The 21143-nt window shown below is 46.4% G+C and overlaps 1 protein-coding gene across 1 annotated transcript in view; it reads right to left on the minus strand.

The window, feature by feature from the left end:
* Positions 1-20874, minus strand: part of BRINP1 (BMP/retinoic acid inducible neural specific 1) — a 198869-nt gene extending 177995 nt beyond the window's left edge. The window contains exon 1 of the mRNA XM_027550652.1: positions 20478-20874. The gene's annotated coding sequence lies outside the window, so the exon portion shown is untranslated. The remainder of the gene's footprint in view (positions 1-20477) is intronic.
* Between the last annotated feature and the right edge of the window lie 269 nt (positions 20875-21143).

The raw sequence follows: 21143 nt of genomic DNA on the forward strand, positions 1-21143 counted from the left end.
CATAATTTCAGCATGTCCCGATCTGTTTTGCCCCTCTGTTCCTTTTTCTGAAACCAATCCCTCTGCCAAGAATTCTCTCTTCACCCTATCCCCAACTTGAACCTAACAAACCCCTTATTCTTTAATGTTCAGTTCAAGGTCATCCCCTCTTTGAAGAATCCCGACTCCCCAGGAAAAGAGGTCGCAAATGTGCTAACACTTCCGTTGCCATACATGTGAGCTTTGCAGCATGTAGCTTTTGTCCTGTTCACGTCAGTGTCCCCCACACCAAAGCACAGCATCCATTCATCAAATGTCTCATAAATAAATAAACAAATGAAAGAGTGAACCACCAAACTGAGCTGACACGGCGTACTGGGTATGTACAGCATGAGTGCAGCATCTCACAATCTGCAGAACATCTGGGCTTTAATTAAACCATTTGATCCTTAGGCCATCCCAGGGCTTTCCCAGGAAATCCAGGCTCAGAGAGTTTGAGTGCTTTGCTGGGTTCAAACATGGCAAAAAAAGGACTTGAACCCAGTCTACCAACATGTGAGTCTTAAACCCCTTCTACACCAAGCATAGTCCTTATTATTAAGAGTGAATGATAGTTTATTAGAAAAGCCCCAGTTTTTAAGATCTAGCTTGAAATATGGGACAGACAAAAATGAGAACAGAATGGATGGTTCCACTGTAAACGCGAGTGCACAGACCTAACGGGGAGGTGCCCGGTCACCCCTAGACGCACCCTGGGAACTGTGATGGCACTGGCCACGCATGTAGGAGAACACTGAGTTTGGGGAAATGGTTGTCCAAAAGATACTGGAAATAGATGTTGCCAATTTCCTGATTCCAGCGATGGCCAAGCCCATTTCCGGCACCGTAATCCTTGCTACAACTGAAGTTTCAGCCCTTGGAGAGAAGCCGAGAGATTTCTGCAAATGTTTTCTCTCCAACAGATGGAGCAGAAACCGAGGAGCATTACAGGGAAGATGGATCGGTGCGTCACATTTGCAACAATAAAAATACAGCAACGGTTAAAAGCAGTCGCAGTTAAATAGAACTGGGAACCCAGGGTTGGCCTAAATCTTTTTTTAATTAAAAGTGAAAAAGAATTTCAAAGTTCTATTTCAGCCCCTCAGAGCATCAGAACAATGAATGTGGGATGTTTATGTGGCTTGGCTTGGTGTCAGACTGCTTGAGATTTATGTGGGTTCAGGTCAGGGTCTAAGGAAAACCTCAGCGTAGGAAATAGGGAAGGGACGTTTGGGGGAGGGTGGAGACAGCATATGGCAGGAAAACCTAGGTTTGAATCCCAGCTCTGTTCTTGTGCAAATTCAAAAAAATCACTTAAATCTGAACCTCAGCCACATCATCTGTAAAACAGAGAAACAGGGCCTGCCTCAGAGAGTTCCTGCTGAAATAACATCAGTGGAACACAGAGAAAATAATCCCTGTGGGTTTTTACTCCTGTACCTTCCAGAGGGACCACACAGAACATTCTGATACCTTTCTGCATCCTTTCTCCCGATTCTTTATCTCTTTCCCCTCCTTCAGCATCCATATCATGGATGCCCTCGGATATCTGCTTTATTTGCTTCCCTCTTCTTCTGTCTTTAAAGCCTCCCTTAATATTTCACTCACTGTGGTCTTGGGGTTGCCTGAAATGGACATGTCTGATGCTTTTCAAAAGCATCTTGGGTCCAGACCATGAACTTCTGAGGGAGGCTCCAGGACTGTGGAGACTGGGATCCTGCCTGTCAATCAATATCTGCAAAGATGCAGACACACCAGTCTTTGGGAACCTCTGTTGAAGCAAGGCTGCCAGAGAGCAGAAGTTGTTAGTTAAGGATGCTCTTCAGAACTGCTGAGGGGACTTTATAGTACATTCAAATCAGAGCACTACCAAGGAAGATCGGGTGTGGGTCTGGATCGGTCCTGAATATACTTATTTTGAAAACAAAAAATCTCTGGGGTTAAGAACTTGTAGTGAAGAATCCTTGCAAAGCACATGGTCATGTCAGCACCGTGGAAGGACTGTACCAAGCTTCCACCCTCTGCCTCACGGACGTGCTTCTCCACAGTCTCTTGGCCCCCACATCCAAAGACACAGATTTTCTCTGTTGGATGACTACTGTTCCAGCCAGTGTATATATATTTACTACATACATATTCATATACATACACACACATATATAAATATAGAGAGAGGCGTCCACAGGTATTAAGAAATGCACGTTAAGAAGAGAAATATAAATGTACCTATATACCCATGAACAAACTTGCAAGTCCACACACACACACTCCCCTACTCACATATCAACACACTCAAACACAAAAACATACAAACACGTCTTTCATATAGAGACTCCATTCCAAATGCCAGCCCTGATCACTTCAATCCTAAGACCCTTAGTTGGCGTATCTTCAAAATAGAAACTCTAATGCTTATTTCATAGCTGTAAATGCAATAGATTTGCATCTATGGAGGCACTGTCTTCAATATCAGATATAGAGTAGATGCTCACCAAATAGATGTCAAGAGCCACAGAATCATTTACACATCTCACCTACTCAGAAGCACATCATGTCGCACAAGTTTATCCACGTAGGAATGCACACAGGAATCCAGGAGCACATTTAGATACAACTGTATATGCTCGTGCAAGCAATCGAGCTCACATTTTATGTGGCAGCGCGTGTCCACATATGGTGCACACACACACACACACACACACACACACAGAGCTTCCACTGTGTAAAGCAAAGCGCTTACACACTCAGTCTTGGTTCCTTCTGTACCTGTGAGAGGATGTGGAGGAAACAATGACCCCACACAAAATGGACGCCAGGTTTTTTGTTTTTTTTAGAGAAAAGTCTTGGCCGTACAAGCCAGCACTTCAGAGGAAACACAAGCAAAGACAGGGATCAACACTAGTTGACCTTTGGTAAACAGGAAGAAACTTTGGAGAGAAAAGATAATAAGGCTGGAGGCCTCAAGGTCCTCTACGCAGAGCACTTTTCTAGAAGCCTTGTAGAAGTCACGTAGAGCCACGTATCACTCCCACACTCCCAGAGCTCACGGTCCTAAGAAAGAAGACTGATGCTCAGGGGACTATTTTCTAAAATGACAACATGAATAATCACAGCAGGGATGGTCAGTGAGCAAAGTCCCTGACTTCTATTTTGCTTCAAGCTTTCTATTACTTAAGTGTTTGTCTCGGGTAGAGTAAAGTCAACGATGGCCCTCCCTACTCCCCCATCGAGGACATTCATGATGTTCAGAAATTCCACTTGTCTCCACCAGCAGTGGCCCTTGGCCAGTGTATCACCATCAGTGACATTAAGCACTGTATTTCTTGCATGGATACCTTTAACCTGTACAAAGATTCTCAAGAAGGTAATTTTAATGCTATGTTAGTATTTTCTAGGAACTAGGAAGGAGGGTGGACCAGATAACCACAAAATGCCATTCTTTTCCATGAGACTCTAATTTCTTGAGTCTATGATTTTTAAGATTTGGTGATATTAAGGCTTGATTTTTATATTCCATTAATATTATTTTCTATGAGTCCAGACCTAGATAGCATATTCAAAACCAGAGACATTACTTTGCCAACAAAGGTTCGTCTAGTCAAGGCTATGGTTTTTCCTGTGGTCATTTTGGATGTGAGAGTTGGACTGTGAAGAAGGCTGAGTGCCGAAGAATCGATACTTTTGAACTGTGGTGTTGGAGAAGACTCTTGAGAGTCCCTTGGACTGCAAGGAGATCCAACCAGTCCATTCTAGAGGAGATCAACCCTGGGATTTCTTTGGAAGGAATGATGCTAAAGCTGAAACTCCAGTACTTTGGCCACCTCATGCGAAGAGTTGACTCATTGGAAAAGACTCTGATGCTGGGAGGAATTGGGGGCAAGAGGAGAAGGGGACGACAGAGGATGAGATGGCTGGATGGTATCACTGACTCGATGGACGTGAGTCTGAGTGAACTCCGGGAGTTGGTGATGGACAGGGAGGCCTGGCGTGCTGCGATTCATGGGGTTACAAAGAGTCGAACACAATTGAGCGACTGATCTGATCTGATCTGATGAGTCCATGAGATTCTGACTCTCAGTTTTTATTACCCTAAGATTCTACAACTATGATTCTAACATGCTGGTATCATTAGAATGAGACACTTAAGCCTTAAAAATTCCAAGCCGCCACCACCTTGACATGAGAGTGACTGTCAGACTGTGTCCCCATGTGATACGCAGAACCTGCGTCAGAGCCACCGCATCTGAACTTGCTCGGGGAAGGCAGAGCGGCGAAGAGAAAGAGGGCGGGCCACCTGAGATACAGGCTCCCAAAACACAACTCGAGGCTTTCCAAACACCTCCCTCCACCCAGCCTGCCTCTCTGACTCCATGCTATGGCCTAGTGGTTGAGAATACTGATTGTCAGAGGTGCCATAGAGGCAAGGCTCAGCCCCCCGCACTGGAACAGGGTGGGCTCTCGATAAATCCTGCGTGACTGAGTGACTCCACTGGACTCTCTGCAGGATTCTTCCTCCGCCTTCTTTTAACCTTCCTTTACCTTTTCTTCCTATTCCTCTTTCATCTTCCCCCTCCTTCTCCATCATTTCTTAGCAGTATGTTAGAACGTTCAAGCATATTAGTCATATAATCCTCAGAGGAATCCAATAACGTAGGGATTAGTATGCTCACTTCACTGATGAGGAGCCTGAGGCTAAGAAATGAAAGGACTCACCAAAGCTCACACAGCTGACGTGGCAGAGAAAGACCAAACCCTAATTGTCTGACTCCATGTTTTGTTTTGCTGTTGTTCAGTCACCGAGTTGTGTCCGACTCTTCCGTGATCCCATGGACTGCAGCCCACCAGGTTCCTCTGTCCATGGGATTTCCCATGCAACAGTACAGAAGTGGGTTGCCCATTCCTTCCCCAGGGGATTTTCCTGATCCAGAGATCAAACCTGTGCCTCTCGCCTTGCAGGCAGATTCTTTACTGCTGAGTCACCAAGGAAACCCCAATTTCCCTATTTTGTACTCCTTTATTCCACAACTGCCTTATAATGTTCATTTTTTTAAAAATTGATGTATAATTGATTTACAATATTGTGTTAATTTTAGGTATATGGCATAGTGATTCAGTATTTTTACAGACTCTACTCCATTCTAATGTTCTTCATAATAATAAAAACAACCTCTTGAGAGATTTAAGAAAACCAGTGCCTACAGAGAAGGCCTACAGGTCCCATTCCTGAATTTAACTCCAATTAATGTCCTCAACCAATACCAATTCTCATTCAGAATTTCTAATAATTAAGGGTCTACCACAACCAACTGATCATTTCATTTTCTAGCTTTTCCTCTTCCTCCAAAGAGTGCTGTACATGGCATGTGTTTATTTTTCAATTAGAGCAAATTAAACTTAATTTTGTTTTGAGAACTATTTTTTTTAGAATTTCACAGCCCACGGTGAGATAATTGAGACCCTGCTGTTTCTGGAAGCACTATTTAGAGAGAGCAGGCCTAGGTCTGGCAGAACCTTGGAGGAAGTCATCCTTAACCCCTCCCTTTCGCACGTCCCACCTCACTGTTTCTCCAATCCATCCGCTCCCTTGCCACTTCCCTGAGCCTGGAAGGCTCCAAAATCACTGCAGATGGTGACTGCAGCCATGAAAGTAAAAGATGCTTACTCCTTGGAAGGAAAGTTATGACCAACCTAGATAGCATATTGAAAAGTAGAGACATTACTTTGCCAACAAAGGTCCCTCTAGTCAAGGCTATGGTTTTTCTAGTCATCATGTATGGATGTGAGAGTTGGACTGTGAAGAAGGCTGAGCACTGAAGAATTGATGCTTTTGAACTGTGGTGTTGGAGAAGACTCTTGAGAGTCACTTGGACTGCAAGGAGATCCAACCAGTCCATTCTGAAGAAGATCAGCCCTTGGATTTCTTTGGAAGGAATGATGCTAAAGCTGAAACTCCAGTACTTTGGCCACCTCATGCGAAGAGTTGACTCATTGGAAAAGACTCTGAGGCTGGGAGGGATTGGGGGCAGGAGGAGAAGGGGACGACAGAGGATGAGATGGCTGGATGGCATCATGGACTCGATGGACGTGAGTCTGAGTGAACTCTGGGAGTTGGTGATGGACAGGGAGGCCTGGTGTGCTGCGATTCATGGGGTCGCAAAGAGTCGGACACGAGTGAGCAACTGAACTGAACTGGACTGAAGCCTAGAAGGAGATTTCTATTGGTCATTTAAACAACTTTGATAACCTACTACCCGACCTCTAGACTCCCCTCTCCCCTTCCCCCACTCCCCTCTCTGCCTTTCTCAACCGCAGATCTGATCAAGCCCATTCCATCTCCCACTCTCCACTTGGAAGGCCCTTCCTCCATCCAGCCACCCCTCATGGCTCACCCAGACAGATCTCCTCTCTTCTCCCTAACATGCTGTGATGCTCCAATTTCAGTACCAGCTTCTCTGTATGACCTCATGATGCACATCTGTCTCATTATCAGACCAGCAGAGCTTCAGATCAGAAAGACGTCCTATCCACTGGAGACTGTCCAGATGGTGGAACACGGTAATTCCACAAAGAAAAGTAAGGGGTAAGCCAGAATAAACTGAAAGAGGGATAGATGAGGGGAATGGGGAGGCAAAGACAAACAGTGGCAAAGCAGAAGGAAGGAGGAGAGGGGAACGAAGGTGAAATTTATGTCAAATCTGGGAAACTTCCCTTTTTACTCACCTTTGATTATTTTCTTAATACGATAATCATGTCTGAAATAATACAATCAGAATTGCTTATATAAACATTTTCCATACTCACTATATTCTTATTTTTTATGGGAGACAGACTTGCCTACTGTAAAGTTTCCCAAAGTAAGCTACGTAGAAAATTAAGTGCTAGTCGTTCAGTCATGTCCAACTCTTTGCAATCCCATGGACTATAGCCTGCCAGGCTTCTCTGTCCATGGGATTCTCCAGACAAGAATACTGGGAGTGAGGTGCCATTGCCTTCCCCAGGGGAACTTTTTGACCCAGGGATGGAACTTGGATCTCCTGCCTTTCAGGCAGGTTCTTTACCATTTGTTATACCAGGGAAGCCCCATATAAAACACTAAGAACTAAATAAAAATAAGTAAAAATCTCTATGACAGGACTTTGTCAGAGCCTTGAATGTGCTTATACATACCAAGAAGAGGGTAAATCATTGAAGCAATTTCCAAATTTCCTTGACCACACAAAGACATTTTCTCAGAGTTACAGAATAGCATGTGCACCATGGAAAATGAAAATGTTCTGTTGGTGCAATAATTGTGGAGTCAAGAGTCAATAATTGTGGAGTCAAGAGTCAGTAATTGTGGAGCCAAGAGTCAATAATTGTGGAGTCAATACTCTGGGAGTCCAGAGTTGGGGGTTTTAGGTTTAACACCCTTACCTCTTTATTAAAAGATCGAGGCCTTTGCCATGACATTCCCCCGTCAGAGCCGTCACTGTTTTATCTCAAAGAAATGAGGAGGGTCAGGTGTGGTGGAGCCTAAGGTCCCTTCTAGCTCAGTTCTAACATTCTATGGTTCTGTGATGAAAACAGACACAGGCTTGCGGGCATGGTTTTGTGCCAACCACTTCCTCTATGTGGAATGTCCCCTTTCCATTTCCATGAAGTCTGATCCTTCCCTCCAATGCCACTGCCTGTCCCAACCCTGAGGGCAGGAGGATGAGATGGTTGGATGGCTTCACTGACTCAGTGGACAGGAGTTTGAGCAAACTCCAGGAGCTGGTGAAGGACAGGGAAGGTTGGCATGCTGCAGTTCATGGGGTCACAAAAGTCGGACACGACTAAGTGACTAAACCACAACACCACAAACCCTCTCCTGGGCTACTTGGACTGGCACGCTTTCACTCCTCAGGCTTTCTATGAAGTATTTCATTGCCAGAAGAGGCTGCCTTGAATATAGCTCATGTATACCTTTGTGAATTCATTCAATCTTTGAGGGCAATTATATCAGGGTTACAAAGGTAGCGAAGACACAGTCTTCTATATGCCTTCTCTTCCCACTTAGCCTTTGGGGATATGTCAGAGCCATACATATCCTCCAAAAGAGCTCAAGACAATGACTTAATTGAGGACCAAATCTATCATTTTTAAATCCCCTTTAGAGACTGTTTAATGTTTAAACCAATGATTTCAAGTCATTCTTTTAAAGCCTTGGAACCCTTTACTCAACTCTTAAACAAGAGTAACAGAGCCAAGCAGATACAGTAGATCTCTCTAGGTGGACGGCAAGGTGACGATGGACTCAGTCTGTTTCCAAGGCACGATAGCTACGTTAGTGTCTACTGCACTGCATAAGTTACTTACCAAATACCTGGTTTTTATAACTACAATTGCTCAGGCCAAGATCAAGGAATAAAAAAAGACTGAGTCCATTTAAATTTGGTTTAGGACAAATGACTTAGAAATTTAGCAAACTCTGCATTAAAGCACAGGTCTCTACCTTGGGTCTTTTTTTCTAGCAAGAACTGTTCACTGGTCCACCACATCCTACTATTAAAACACTCATTACCCAAGTAACACACATTCATTAAAGAAATATTAGGCGCTACAGGTACGTATAAAGGAGAGACTGAAATTCACTCATAGCCTATCACCCGAGATAATCACTCAAATATTAGGGATCTTTTTAAAAATAGCATGCTATACACAATATTCTGTACCTTATGCTTTTTTTTTAATTTAGGATACCAAAAAATTTATCCATATCAATAAAAGTCATCATGAGTGCCATTGATCCAGCACGTACGGTATGCCAAGCATGCTGCTAAGTGCTTTATGCACGTGACGTTCATTCTCATAGCCGAACATCAGGGAGCTACCACTGCTGGCCACGTTTCACAAGTTCCCTCTTTTCACCCCACCTCCTAATGTATCAGTGTGCTTCCCTGCTAGCATTCTGAATGACTCTAGATGTTCCACGATATGCTTTGTTTTGCTATTTCTTTTTTTTTTTCCCCGAACACTCTAATAGAGTTCCTATTTTTCACACAAATAATTAATTACTTCTTAGAATGGGAAATTTCTTAAAATGGAAGGATTTGCATCTTATTTTAAAAAAAGGGACAGAGACAGTGATGGTGGTAGAGATGGGAAGAGGGATCTGCCCCTGCCCCAAGGCACCCCCTCTTCTTCCCTCCCTCCTCCTGGTCACCTCACCACAGCCCCAGCTGGTCTCCTCACTGTTCCTGGAACACAGGCTGACCTCAGGGACTTGATTCTAGCTGGAATGCTCTCCCCAGATGTCTGCAGGGCTCTCCCCTGACTTTCTACAGACCTCTGCCGGATCCCAACATCTCACTGGGAACCGCCACTGCCCATCTGCCAAATCAGCCCGCCCTCTCCCATCACACTACGCTCTGCCTCCACCTGACGCACTGTAAGTTTGCTTGTTTATTTATTTCTCTTTTCCCGCACGAGAATGTCAGCTCCAAGCAGGTAGGGCTGAGTCGATTTTGCTCACTGCTGCATTTACAGCTCCTAGAACAATGTCTTACACAGAACAAGTGCTCGATAAACAATGCCTGTTTGTTTCTTAAATGAAAGAATGAAAGTCGCATTTCATAAAAGGTTGTATTCAATAAAGATTTCTGCCAATGCCCCAGGAGAGTGTCTTTTTCCCTTCGTTCTTGCCAAGACTGGATGCTGGCATTAAAAAAAAACACATTTTGAGGATGTTGTGTGGCATCACATTGCTATGTTCATTTATTCGATTACTAGGGAACCTGAATATTTTTTGTGTGTAAGTTTATTGACCAGCTTCATCTCATTTGTATCACTGCTTTTTTTTCCCCTCTTTTTAATTAACTTTTATTGGAGTATAGCTGCTTTGCAGTGCTGTACTAGTTTGTACTGTACAGCAAAATGAATCAGCTCTCTGTGTACACAGGTCCCCTCCTTTCTGGATTCCCTTCCAGTTTTGGTTGCCACAGGGCGCTGAGGAGGGCCCCCTGAGCCACACAGCAGGTCCTCATCAGTCATCTATTGTATACGCAGTGTCAATAGTGTGTATACATCAATCCCAATCTCCCGATTTGTTCCACCCCCTCTTTCTCCCCAGCCCAATCTCCCCATCCCATTTTCAGCTGGAAGACCCTTTCCCCGATCACATTCTGACAACAGATGATCTTATGACCGTATCTGGGCTCATGTTTCATTAATAGAGAGAACTCTGCCTTGGAAATTTCCCTCTATATTTATTGCCTTTCTCCTTTCTACCTGTTCTCAACTACATTCAATACTCCTTTATACACTCATGTGTATGCGTGTGTGTGTGTGAAAAGAGAGATTATATTTAGATATCTATCTGTATATACAGAGAGAATACACACATATACATATTCTCTCTCTCTCTCTATATATATATATATATATATACATATATATATAAAACATAATATATATTCTATTTAACTATTGCTTTTGTCTTGCAACATCTGCCTATCACAATTCATGCCACCTCCACCCGTCTATTTCCTGAGCTACTTTTAAACCTGCTACTGTTACCGGAAGTGGCTTTGGCAATTCTGTTCTCAAGAAAAGTAAGACTGTGGTTCTTGGCTGGAGTTCAGAGTGAAAAAGGAGCTTATTCTATGACCACTGGTCCTAGTCTCAACAACACAGGAACTTCAGCAACTGAGGGTCCAAATAAACGTGGTGAGCTGAGGTTTCCTGCTGAGGCACTGTGAAGTTAAATTTCTATTTCAAGCAGCTATGGAGTTGGCAGCCAGAAAGCACTGGAAGAGTGGAAGATACTCATGATGCCGACAGATAAAGACAGAGAGAAAGCAAAATGCAGGTTATTAAGGAGATTTAAGAAGTGTCCTTCCAGTGGCACCATTTATAACATCTCCTGGAACATGTAAGGTAGATGCCGTTCTCATTTAGGCACATACAAGACTGGGATTAAGGGCAGAGCTGATGTGAGGGAAGGCTTAAACATTTGAAACAATGTACCTGGACTAAAACAGTAGAGAGCAAACAGTAAGAATCCACCTTGATTTGGGGAAGCCATCAAGCTGCTAAGGACTGGACCATGCCTTAGGGGGTGTGCGGAGGGAGGGCAGTTCAGTGGAAGGATGTTATGTTTGGTGCCTGATACGGGTCTGAGATGTCATGCTATTACTAACTGCATATCTTGGGGCAAATCTTTTCACCTCTGAGCCATGAGGTCCTCATCTGGAAAATGGGGAGAATAATTCCAACTTCAGAAAGTGACTGTGAAGCCTGAATAAGATGAAACATGGTAAGCTACGCAAGCAGTTGGTAAGATACATGATAAAGACAAGACAGTGGAGAGTCGTTGTGAGGAGGAGAAGGATAAACAAGGTTCACGGGAGCACATGCAGCCTGCTGTCAATCAGCTGCCTGCCCATAGACATCTGCTGAATACGCAGACCTTACCAAAAGTGAAAGATGAGAGCATCAAACCAAGTTACAGTGACCCAGGCCGCAGGGGACGAGGTACCACAACCAACTCAGATTCAGTTTGATCCTGAAGAGGAAAAAATGTATATGTAAAAAAATGAGAAAGTTGACCCAGACCATATTGAAGATGACTTTTCAGCCCTAAGGCCGAAAAGCCCTGATGACTTTTTGATGATTGTACAGCTATTAACATATCTGGTTTCGGACACACGATGACAGAAAGAATTTAAAAATCTGCCTCAGTCACTTTGAATCTTTGGCCTTTTCCCACTCTCTTCATCTCTCCCCTACCTGCTGGTATCACATTGCCACATTAGGGGACAGGATTGGCAAAGACGATTGAGAAAGCTCGTTTGCAAGGTCGTGCCTCGAAGCTAGGGATAATCTCTTTCCTACAGAACATTTCCAGTTGGGGAACAAACCTGAGGCATGGGCAATACCTCATCTAGTGCAACAGGGTATAGTAATAATAAAAAAAAAAACAGTCATAATAGTTAACGTTTATATAATGGTGATAGTCTGTCAGGCATTGTACTCATGAAAACCCCGCAATGTCTCTATGAAGAGTGACTACTGCTACCCACATTTTACAGATGAGGAGACTGGCATAGAAAATCAGGTAATCTGGGGTCACAGGGATAGCCAGTGGCAGAGGTGGCACAAAATCCGGCGACCAAGCTTCCAGCCACTGCACTTTCCAGCAGGACAGAAATAGTACAAATCCTCGACGCGACTGGCTCTGTGCGCGGCCTCGACTGAGCGGCATCGCTGCACCGAGCGCCGAATGGGCGGTGATACCGCTCATGCAGGAGCTTGCTGAGAACATGCGGCAGGACGTCTACATCGAGCGCCCGTCCCCGCACAAGGAACTGGTGACGTGCGTGGCACACACACTCTTCCACTTCAACACTGGCTTTCTCACTGTGACATTTCAGCCATCTCTGAACACTGTGGGTGAAGACCCTTCCAGATCTCCTCCAGTTCCATCCTAGGCTCTGCCTAAATGCATAATTCCCACCGTTAGAAATGAGAGGAGAGGGCAGGTAAAATTCCGGCTGATCTAGAAATATTTTCGGGGATCATTTGTAAGGCTTCACTGGACTCTGAATGATGCTGTCCTGCTGATATGCATTCAGAATAAAATTCCTGATGACCCCTCTCAGCCACACCACCCTCCCCACCTAGCCTCATCTAGCCCTGGCAATGGCATATGATGAGGCCCACTGCCATCTCAAAGAGTCATGCTTCCAAAATTTGTCCCAACAGAAAAACCATATTACCAGCCCCTGCTGGGTAACATACATTTCCATCTTTCTCTGAATTCCCAATACACCGAAGTGCTGATTTTCTTTTTTTTTTTTAATGATTCCTCTGTTTTGTGTAGATGTTTTTATATTGTCAGCTAAGGCCTTGTGTGGGTCCTTCCCCTACCATGCGCCTGTAAATTCAGAACCCATGAAATTCTGTGAGAAGTTCAGCTTATCAACCACTGTGTAACCCAACACACTTAAGGTAGAGTCTCTGTCACAGTGCTCAGACGCTCTTCCAGACTGATCTTGAGGTTTCCGGAATCTCTAGGGATCCCATGGCCCACGAGAAATTCACATGTGTAAGAACTGACCACTCAGAAGCGGGAGCTCTCTAAAGAGCAATTGTATCCTAAATGTCTGCCCTCCCTCCATCTGAATCAGCTTGTAGTCTGTAACTCGGCGGCTCCACAATACCCCCTGGATCCATTATTTCTCAGAGAGGTTCCCACTGGCTCATTCGCAGGACCTCTGAAAGGCTAGATAAATTATATCTCAGAAACCCCTGCGGGCCAGTATTGGGTTAACCCTTACAAACGGTTCTAGCTGTTCAGATGGGCCATTTACTGGGAGCCCCGCTGCTCCGACCTTTGCAGTTTGCACAAAAACGACTGCATCTTGCTTTTGTTAATTGCCTTATGCATCTACCTCCTCACCCTTGGGGGGCATACAGTCTCTTTGCTGTTCCCAAGATGGCCTGACATTGTTGTATATAGTCTGCACCCCGTGAGAAAATCTCCACAAACTGAGAACAAGATTTGTTCAGAACGATGCCTTCCATGTCCGCCACAGGCCTTCCTTCCTACGGGTGCCCGCCTATGGGCAGCAGACAGGCCAGGCGGTTTCCCACCCTTGACTTTCCCACAGCCTGTCTTTTCCAGTGTGTTCTCCTTCAGGCCACCTGCAATCTCCAAAATATAGTTCCTTTGAGAAATAAAGATCCCCTTCACCCTCACATGCAAAAAGAAATTAATTTCACTTTTCCCTCAGCCTCATTATCTTCTTAATTGTCTTCTCTGCCCCCTCAGTAGCAAGGACTGTCTATGGATTTCTAGGCGGCCTTTCTAGGCTACCATGTTCCAAGAGGACAGCCGGTTTCATGCTACCACTTAATCACTCCGATATTAAGCGTTACAAGAAAGGCAGAGCTATCCCACTCAGCAACCTTATGTTGAGTCACAATCTGTGCCCTGAGTCATGACTTCTTTTTGATTTGCTTTTGAGAAGACATCTGTACCTTATGATGAAGCGTGACTATCATGTGTGGGTCTCTCTCTCTGCTTTTGCAAGAATTTCGTCATGCACCATTTCCATAAAGCTGAGCAAATCCCTTCTGTAAAGCAGGCCACTGTATGGTCCTTCTCAGTTTGCAGAAGGCAAGGTCAGAGAAGGGCAGATGCATTCTTAAGGTAGTCCAGATACATGGTGGTAGGAGCTAGGACTAGAATCAGGTACCCTGAGTCCCTGTGGTCTTAGTATATGAGACTTGGAGTTAATGAAGACATAAAACGAAAAGATATCGTCTCTGATCTCTGACACCTTATAGTCACAGCCTCCTTCCTCCCACCATCACCACCTCTGTGTCTTCCTTGAATCTTCCCTTTCTGCAAAGTCTCCCAGAACTTCTGAAATGACAATAATCAGTCCCCCATGAAAGACAATCACTTATGGATTTGCAGATCTTGTCTAATCCTGGCAGATTTCATCACCATACCCCCTAAGCCATTTTGTTCAAGGCCTTTCCCAGACAAGAGATGCAATAAATATTTGCTGATCCTAACTGACTATAGCTTTCATCCTTTTTCATCAGACTTCATTTCAATTACCTTCTCCCCAGGTATCCATCCCCCTCCTCCTTTTCTAGCCATTTTTCCCTCTTCAGGTCCTCCCCTCCTCCCTTTAGATTTTGGAATTTCTAGAGTTCACAGCACTCAGAGCAGGACTAGGAATTAAGATTAGAAGCATTCACTGAAATGACTGATTAAAAATGGACACGATGGAAACCCAGAGAGAATACATAACGACGAGCTCTGTCAATCTCCAAACTCTCCTCAGCGCAGTCCTCAGACTACTTACTTCCTAGGCAGGGAGATTTCAAAGGGGAGATGTCTACATTTCTTGCCGCTCACCCTGTATGAGGCCTTTGTGATCTGGCCTCTCCCTACCTTATTCTCATCTTATGATGCTCTCTTTCTCAGGCAAAAGCTTCAGTCCCACCATCCCGTAGATTTCCTGAGGCTGACCCCGCCTAGTGACACCATCACTGTTCTCTGCCTTCGATAGAATTTCCCCTCATAATCACGTGCTTGGGTGGGTCCTTTCCATTTAAATCTCAGTTCTAATATCACCCTCTCCGGAGGTTCTTTTCCTGATGACCCTAAAGTTCTGTGACCTACATTTCTTTCTAGCCTATTAGCCCCAGTTTTTACTTGCATGATATTTACTATTATATGAAATTATATTCTGCTTGCCTATGTATTTACTCATCTGTTAGCAATCTCTCCCCACTAGATCATCAGCTCCACGAGAAGAGGACCATGTTGATGCTACATTTCTCATGTCTAGATCTGCGCTATTCAATACAGTAGCCACTATCCACATACAACTGTTCAGATTTTAAAAACGAATAAAACTCAAGTAAGGTTAAAAACCCATTTATCAGTTACACTACCCATGTTTCAAGTGCTCAGCAGTCCCTTGTGGTTACGGGCCACCATATTGGACAGCGTGGAAAGCCTATCCAGCATCACAGAAAGTTCTGTGGCAGCACGGGTCTACAGCAAGTCTTGAAAGATAGTAGGCAGCCGATAAATACTAGCCAAATCAGTACGTGAATGCACCTTCCTTTTAATCCTCACTCAATTTCCCCTCTCCTTTTTGTGGCTTACACTGTAAGTAAGATAAACTAGACAATGCCTAGGACAACATCCAGCTTGGTGAGAGGCCTAAATGGATAGTACAGGAGACAGGACTGTGAAAACAAGCCCATCCAGTCTGAAAGGGAATACTTGCAGTTATAAGACTGGAAGAGAATTACACTTGTATTGCACGGTTTTAGAGACCCGTGAACAGAAGACAGATCTAGTGTCAAGGTGAGGAAACAATTCAACAAAGCTCTCCCTGGACAACATAGGCTGGTTGGTGTGACAAAGAAGTCACTATTGCCAAAAGTACTAGAAATGAGGCTGAGTGGCCACGTGTTATGGTTATTACAAAACGGATTCTTAATTCTTGAATGATGAGAACGATTTGGTTACAGTGAAATCTTAAAACACTGAGATTCCTTGATGAATACATCATGAAACATCAATTTCAAAGAGTTAATGATATGCCCCCCAACTCTTCCTGGCATCTAGTGAACAACCCAACCCTGTTGGCTGTCCACGACGGCCACCATTAACTCAGCGGTACACTGGGAAAGGCCGAGATGCTGAAGCAAGGCGGTCTTAGACTCAACGTCTAGTTCTGTCGGATGCGTGGAGGGCCCGCTCCATCCTTTCACGTCCCTCTTCTGTAAAAAAGGGGCTGTATCTGTCTCATTGGGTGAGAAGGAAGATTAAATAAGGACAAAACTAAAGACCCTGGAACACAGCAGGGAGATTTTCATTTCTAAGAAGGACAGAAGTTCACCGGCCTGTGTATCATTACTGGTGTCCCGACATCGTTGGCAAAGGGGGTGTGGTGTTGAAGCCGTCATTGCATTGCTTTGAGTGAATATGAAACAATGATCGGAAAGAGAAAGAGAGAGAGAAAGTACAGCTGCTGATGAGTCTGGGCTTCAGATGTAACAGCAAACGTTTCTAGAACAACTTCCCTGTGTCAGTTCCTGGGGACAAAAGGTGCTCCTGAGATCTTTGACCACACTGAAGAGGGCAAGCAAGATGCAGGCCCAAAGAGCTAGGAGACAGGGCGAGGAGAGACGCAAGCTAAAACAGAGTGTCAGACAAAATTATATGCAAGGACAGGGTAGAAAGAGATTAACTGCAAAATAAGCTGTGGGGAAGACTTCCTGGGAAAGTCATTTGAGCTGCATGTTGAAATACAGGTAGGATTTTTTAAAACGTGAGGCTGACGTTGTGAGATGGAGGAAAGACAGAGGTATTCCTTGCAGAAGGGGTTTGAATGGAGAACAATGAGGGGAATTATTTGGAGAATGACATTTGAAGACCTGTCCTCTTCACATGACTCCCATCTTGTCTATAGTATGAGTACCTGGAGTTTAGTGGACAATTTGTTCATCTTTAGATTATAGCAGGGGGGAGGTGAAGAGGGAAGAAGAGCAGATGTGTCTAACCCTGGGGGCCTGTTCAGGCGATAGGTACTGGTGATCTCATCCGGGGAACTGGGAGGGGGATAAGCGAGAGGATGCAAATCGGAAACTGCCTCTTCCCACAACCGAAGGCCCCTTGGGCACAGATCTTTCCAGAGAAATAGAGGACTTTCCAGTAAAAAGCATAAACTCTTGTAAGCATTAAGAGGAGATGTCTTATTTGGAGTGGCCAGGGGAGAGTGTTTCTAGGGTCCCTGCCTGTACAATTTCAAATATATTCGCTGCAGCCTGAGCTGGGCTGTCTAAACTCAACAGGGGCCCAACAGCTGATTTGGAATCTCTGAGCTGTTTCTTCGTGGTTGAAATGGAGTCACAGCTCCCCCTTCTGGGAGCTAAAGTGCCATCCAGCCCCAGAAAAGCCTGTGTGGAAAGGCTCTACTGCAGATGGGCCTGAAACTCCTGTTTTCTCCCTCCATGCTCACCTGCACCCCGAAACCAAGCACCAAGAAGTCCGGGAGCTCACTTTTGCTTGGGCCTGATCCTGACTTCTTAAGAGCACATCTTTCATAGGACTTTACACTTCCCCTTCCCTGGGACTATAAGTCCCAGTCTTTGTGTGGGTGATGCTTTCACATAGGGAATGCAATTTGGTGTGGAGGTTGCAATTCTGTTCTGGGAAATTTAGCAAGTAGAAAGGGTTTCTGAATCTGCACGTGTCCAGGTGACTGCATGTATGTGTGTGTGCTTGTGTATGCTCCTATGACGGCAATACATATGACTGTATAGTGGTAAGTCTCATTAATGTAAAGAAAAGAATTTGCCTGAAGTATTTGCATCACTAGATGGGTGGACACTTGGCTTTCTGTAAAGCAAAGCATTTCTTAATAAAGAGCTCAGGTACAGTCCAGATGCTCTGCTGGCTTCTGTCTACTAGGCATGGTCAGTATGGGTCTCTGGCTGTCCGTAATTCTCTGAAGGCACTGGAGAAAGAATGTATGTTTTCTGAATGTGTGTGTGTGTGTGTTTCTGTCTGTCTAATAGGGACTGTGATTAAAGCATTGGACCTCTTCTCTCCAGGTCATGTTTCCAGATGGAGCAGCTCTGAAATGCATCTCTGAAAGGAGAAGTTTGATGAGGGAAGACAAGTGATTACCTTGGATGGGAGCGTGGTGGCAGGGTCGGGGTGGAGAGCGATATGAGAAGAAAGGACATGGATCTGGGTATCAGGCACCACAGGTTTTAGACCTGGCCATCCCACCAACTCATTGGAGAAGGTTGGGGAGTTCTCACGTCCTCTCTAGCTACAGGCTCCTGCTGTCTGCTCTTTAATATTCTTTCCAGCTTTGACTGTCTACGTATTTTAAAAAAATAAGATGAGAGCAATTCCTAACATGGGGTCTCCTCTTTTGCCTTCCCACACCCCAAGCAAAGTGAACCAGGGACCTCTGCTCTGACCCAAGTTTCCCAAAGCAGATTCCTTGTGGCCGTGTGAAGGCTTCCGCCTGAGACATCAGCCTCTGACCAGAGAGCAGGGTGTCTGCACGTGCCTGCAGGTAGCACCGCCCCCCACCCGCCAGGGCAGGTTCCTGCAAACACGTTAGCTTTTATCTCTCCCCGGAAGAGAAATAAATACATGTAAGTATTTAAGACAAGTATATTTTTATGTTTCCCCCTAGAAGGCCTATTCAGGAGCCCCTTCCTGCTGAGGCAGACAAGAGGCTGTGGCCCAGCACCTCAGCCCTTGTCCTCTGGAGCCTCACTGCCTAAGAGCTGAATGGCTGCCTCTTACCTTGGGAAAGTAACAGCTGCCGGAGACTGGAAGCCATGCTAACAGCAGTAAAACTCAGCATTTTTTGCTGAGTAGGGCAAGCCTTTAAGAGGCATCCGGGAATCAAATCAATGGCTGGCCCTGGAATCCAAGCCTAACAGGACCTGGCCAGGGAGGCCAAGGGACTTAGCGGGGCCGCCTCCTAGGAGGCAGAGGAAAGAGGAAAGAGGAAAGAGGGACTGTCTTTCTTACTGAGATTCTTCCCACCACCCGTGTGCCCTTGGCAGTTTGCGAGGTGCACATCAGCAGCAGTTTTAAGTCAATTACCGCCACATTCCACCATGAGTTCCCCACCCACAACCAGTTCCCAAATTGTAGGTCTCCCTCAGTACTGAAACACAGACACACACAGATGCGCGCACGCGCATGCACACACACACACACACACACACACTGCCTCTCTGCCTTCTCCCAGTACCCTCCTAAGCCCAGGGGAGCTATGAGGAGGCACAATGTAGGAAAAGATTCTCTTGGGACTGCCCAAGCCTGGAATGAGGAAGGGAATGACGGACCTGTCTTAGGAAAGTGCCCCATTCATCTCCTACCATGTTTCCCAGAGCTGCCCCCAAATGAGATTTCTTCTGCGATTCTCTGTAGCTATGATGGATGAGCAAGTCCCTGAGGGCCCTTTCTCCTCTCCCTTGAGGGGCATCCATGCAAACTTGCCCAGATCCTCCCCAGAGCACCCAAAGCAGGAGGGGTTGTAATGCTGTTATGATTACAAACAGAGAGAGGCAGGATAGACTCTACCCGGACTTGCCAAGCCCCAGATGAGTCCACAGATGACTTCTCTCCTTTCGTCACCCACTACCCAGTGACTCCAAATTCCCACCAGAATCCTGGAATCTGCCCAGTGTGGGATTTAAAGTGACAGCGTCTCATTGCCTCAGTTTGGCCATTTCTCTTTCATATTAAACGGTGAGTCCAAGTGCAGCAGATCCCCATCCTTTGGAGAAATCTTCCTTCAAGGGTACCAACACTGGGCTGAATAAGGTACCATCCCGGTTCCCAGAATCCTCGCCAAATCCCAAGCCCAGAGCCCCAGAGGGAGTCCACAGCGGGTTTCCCGATGGCTACGTGATCCTAAAACAAGGATCCGATTCCCTGTGCGCCGGAGAGACCTAATTAAAAAGAGACAAGAGCGCACATACAAACACACACGTACAAACATGCACACACATCGTGCCTTAAGTAGGTTATAGGACCTCTCTTCACCCCTCCCCTACACACACACACACACACACACACACACACAAACACACATCACAAACACACGCATCGAACGCAAACGACGCCGCACACGCAAACACACACTAGCACCATATCAAGTTCTCACCATGGTACACACGTCGGGAGCGCGCTGGGAACACACACGCCACTTACTGAGACCCGCATTTAACCCTCTGCGCCCCAGAATACGGAGACACCCCTCCCTCCTGGGGACCTGCGAGGACTCGCAGGCGGCGGGGCGGCCGAGGGCAGCGCGGGAGGGTGCAGGGAGGGGGAGGGGCCGGGCGGGCGGGGGCGCCCCGCATGCGGTCCCGGGCGGTCTCCAAGGGCAGCGGGGCTGCCGGCGCGGCGCCCGGCGCTGCCTTACCTGGAGTCAATGTCCGTCTTTGGCGGAGAGCTGCGGGCGGACGCTTTTTATTCGGCTCGGAGGGAACTTGGGAGAGCCCTGCGTCCAGCTCGCATACCGGGAACGGCGCGGGGACTGCAGGCGTGGGGGTCCCTGGCTCCTAGCAGCCTGGCTCATACTCAGCCGTCAAGACCCCTTCGCTGGTCCCGAGGACAGGCATGAATCCCGGCTCCGGAAGGCGGTCACTACTGCCTCTGCCTCCCGGCTCCCCGGCGGTGGCTCGCTCGCTCTCTCCCTCTCGCCCGTTCGCTCGCCTGCGCTTGCCTCCTCCCTCCCTCCCCGCGCCAGATCAGTTCGCAGCCGTGGGGCCCGGGAGCGAGGCGGCTAGCGAATGGAGAGGGAAGTCCAAGTGCGCCGCGGTCTCCGGGCGGGGAGCAGCGGAGGCCGGGCTACGCGGGGGGAGGGACTTACCGGCGACGGGCGAAAATGAATGGGGGAGCGGCTGCCGGGGGGCGGGCGGGGAGGAGCCAGGAGCCAGGGTTTATTCCGAGGAGTGTTTTGTGCATCTTTAGGCGGAGGAGGAGGAGCGGAGAGAGGACGGAGGAAGGGAGGCCTCCTCCTCGGAGGGAGGGGCGGCCTGGGTGGGCTGAAGCCAGAGCCCCCAGGGAGTCCCGTGGGTCCGGGGCT

This window comes from Bos indicus x Bos taurus, chromosome 8 (genome assembly GCF_003369695.1).
Source record: "Bos indicus x Bos taurus breed Angus x Brahman F1 hybrid chromosome 8, Bos_hybrid_MaternalHap_v2.0, whole genome shotgun sequence".
NCBI classification, from domain to species: domain Eukaryota; kingdom Metazoa; phylum Chordata; class Mammalia; order Artiodactyla; family Bovidae; genus Bos; species Bos indicus x Bos taurus.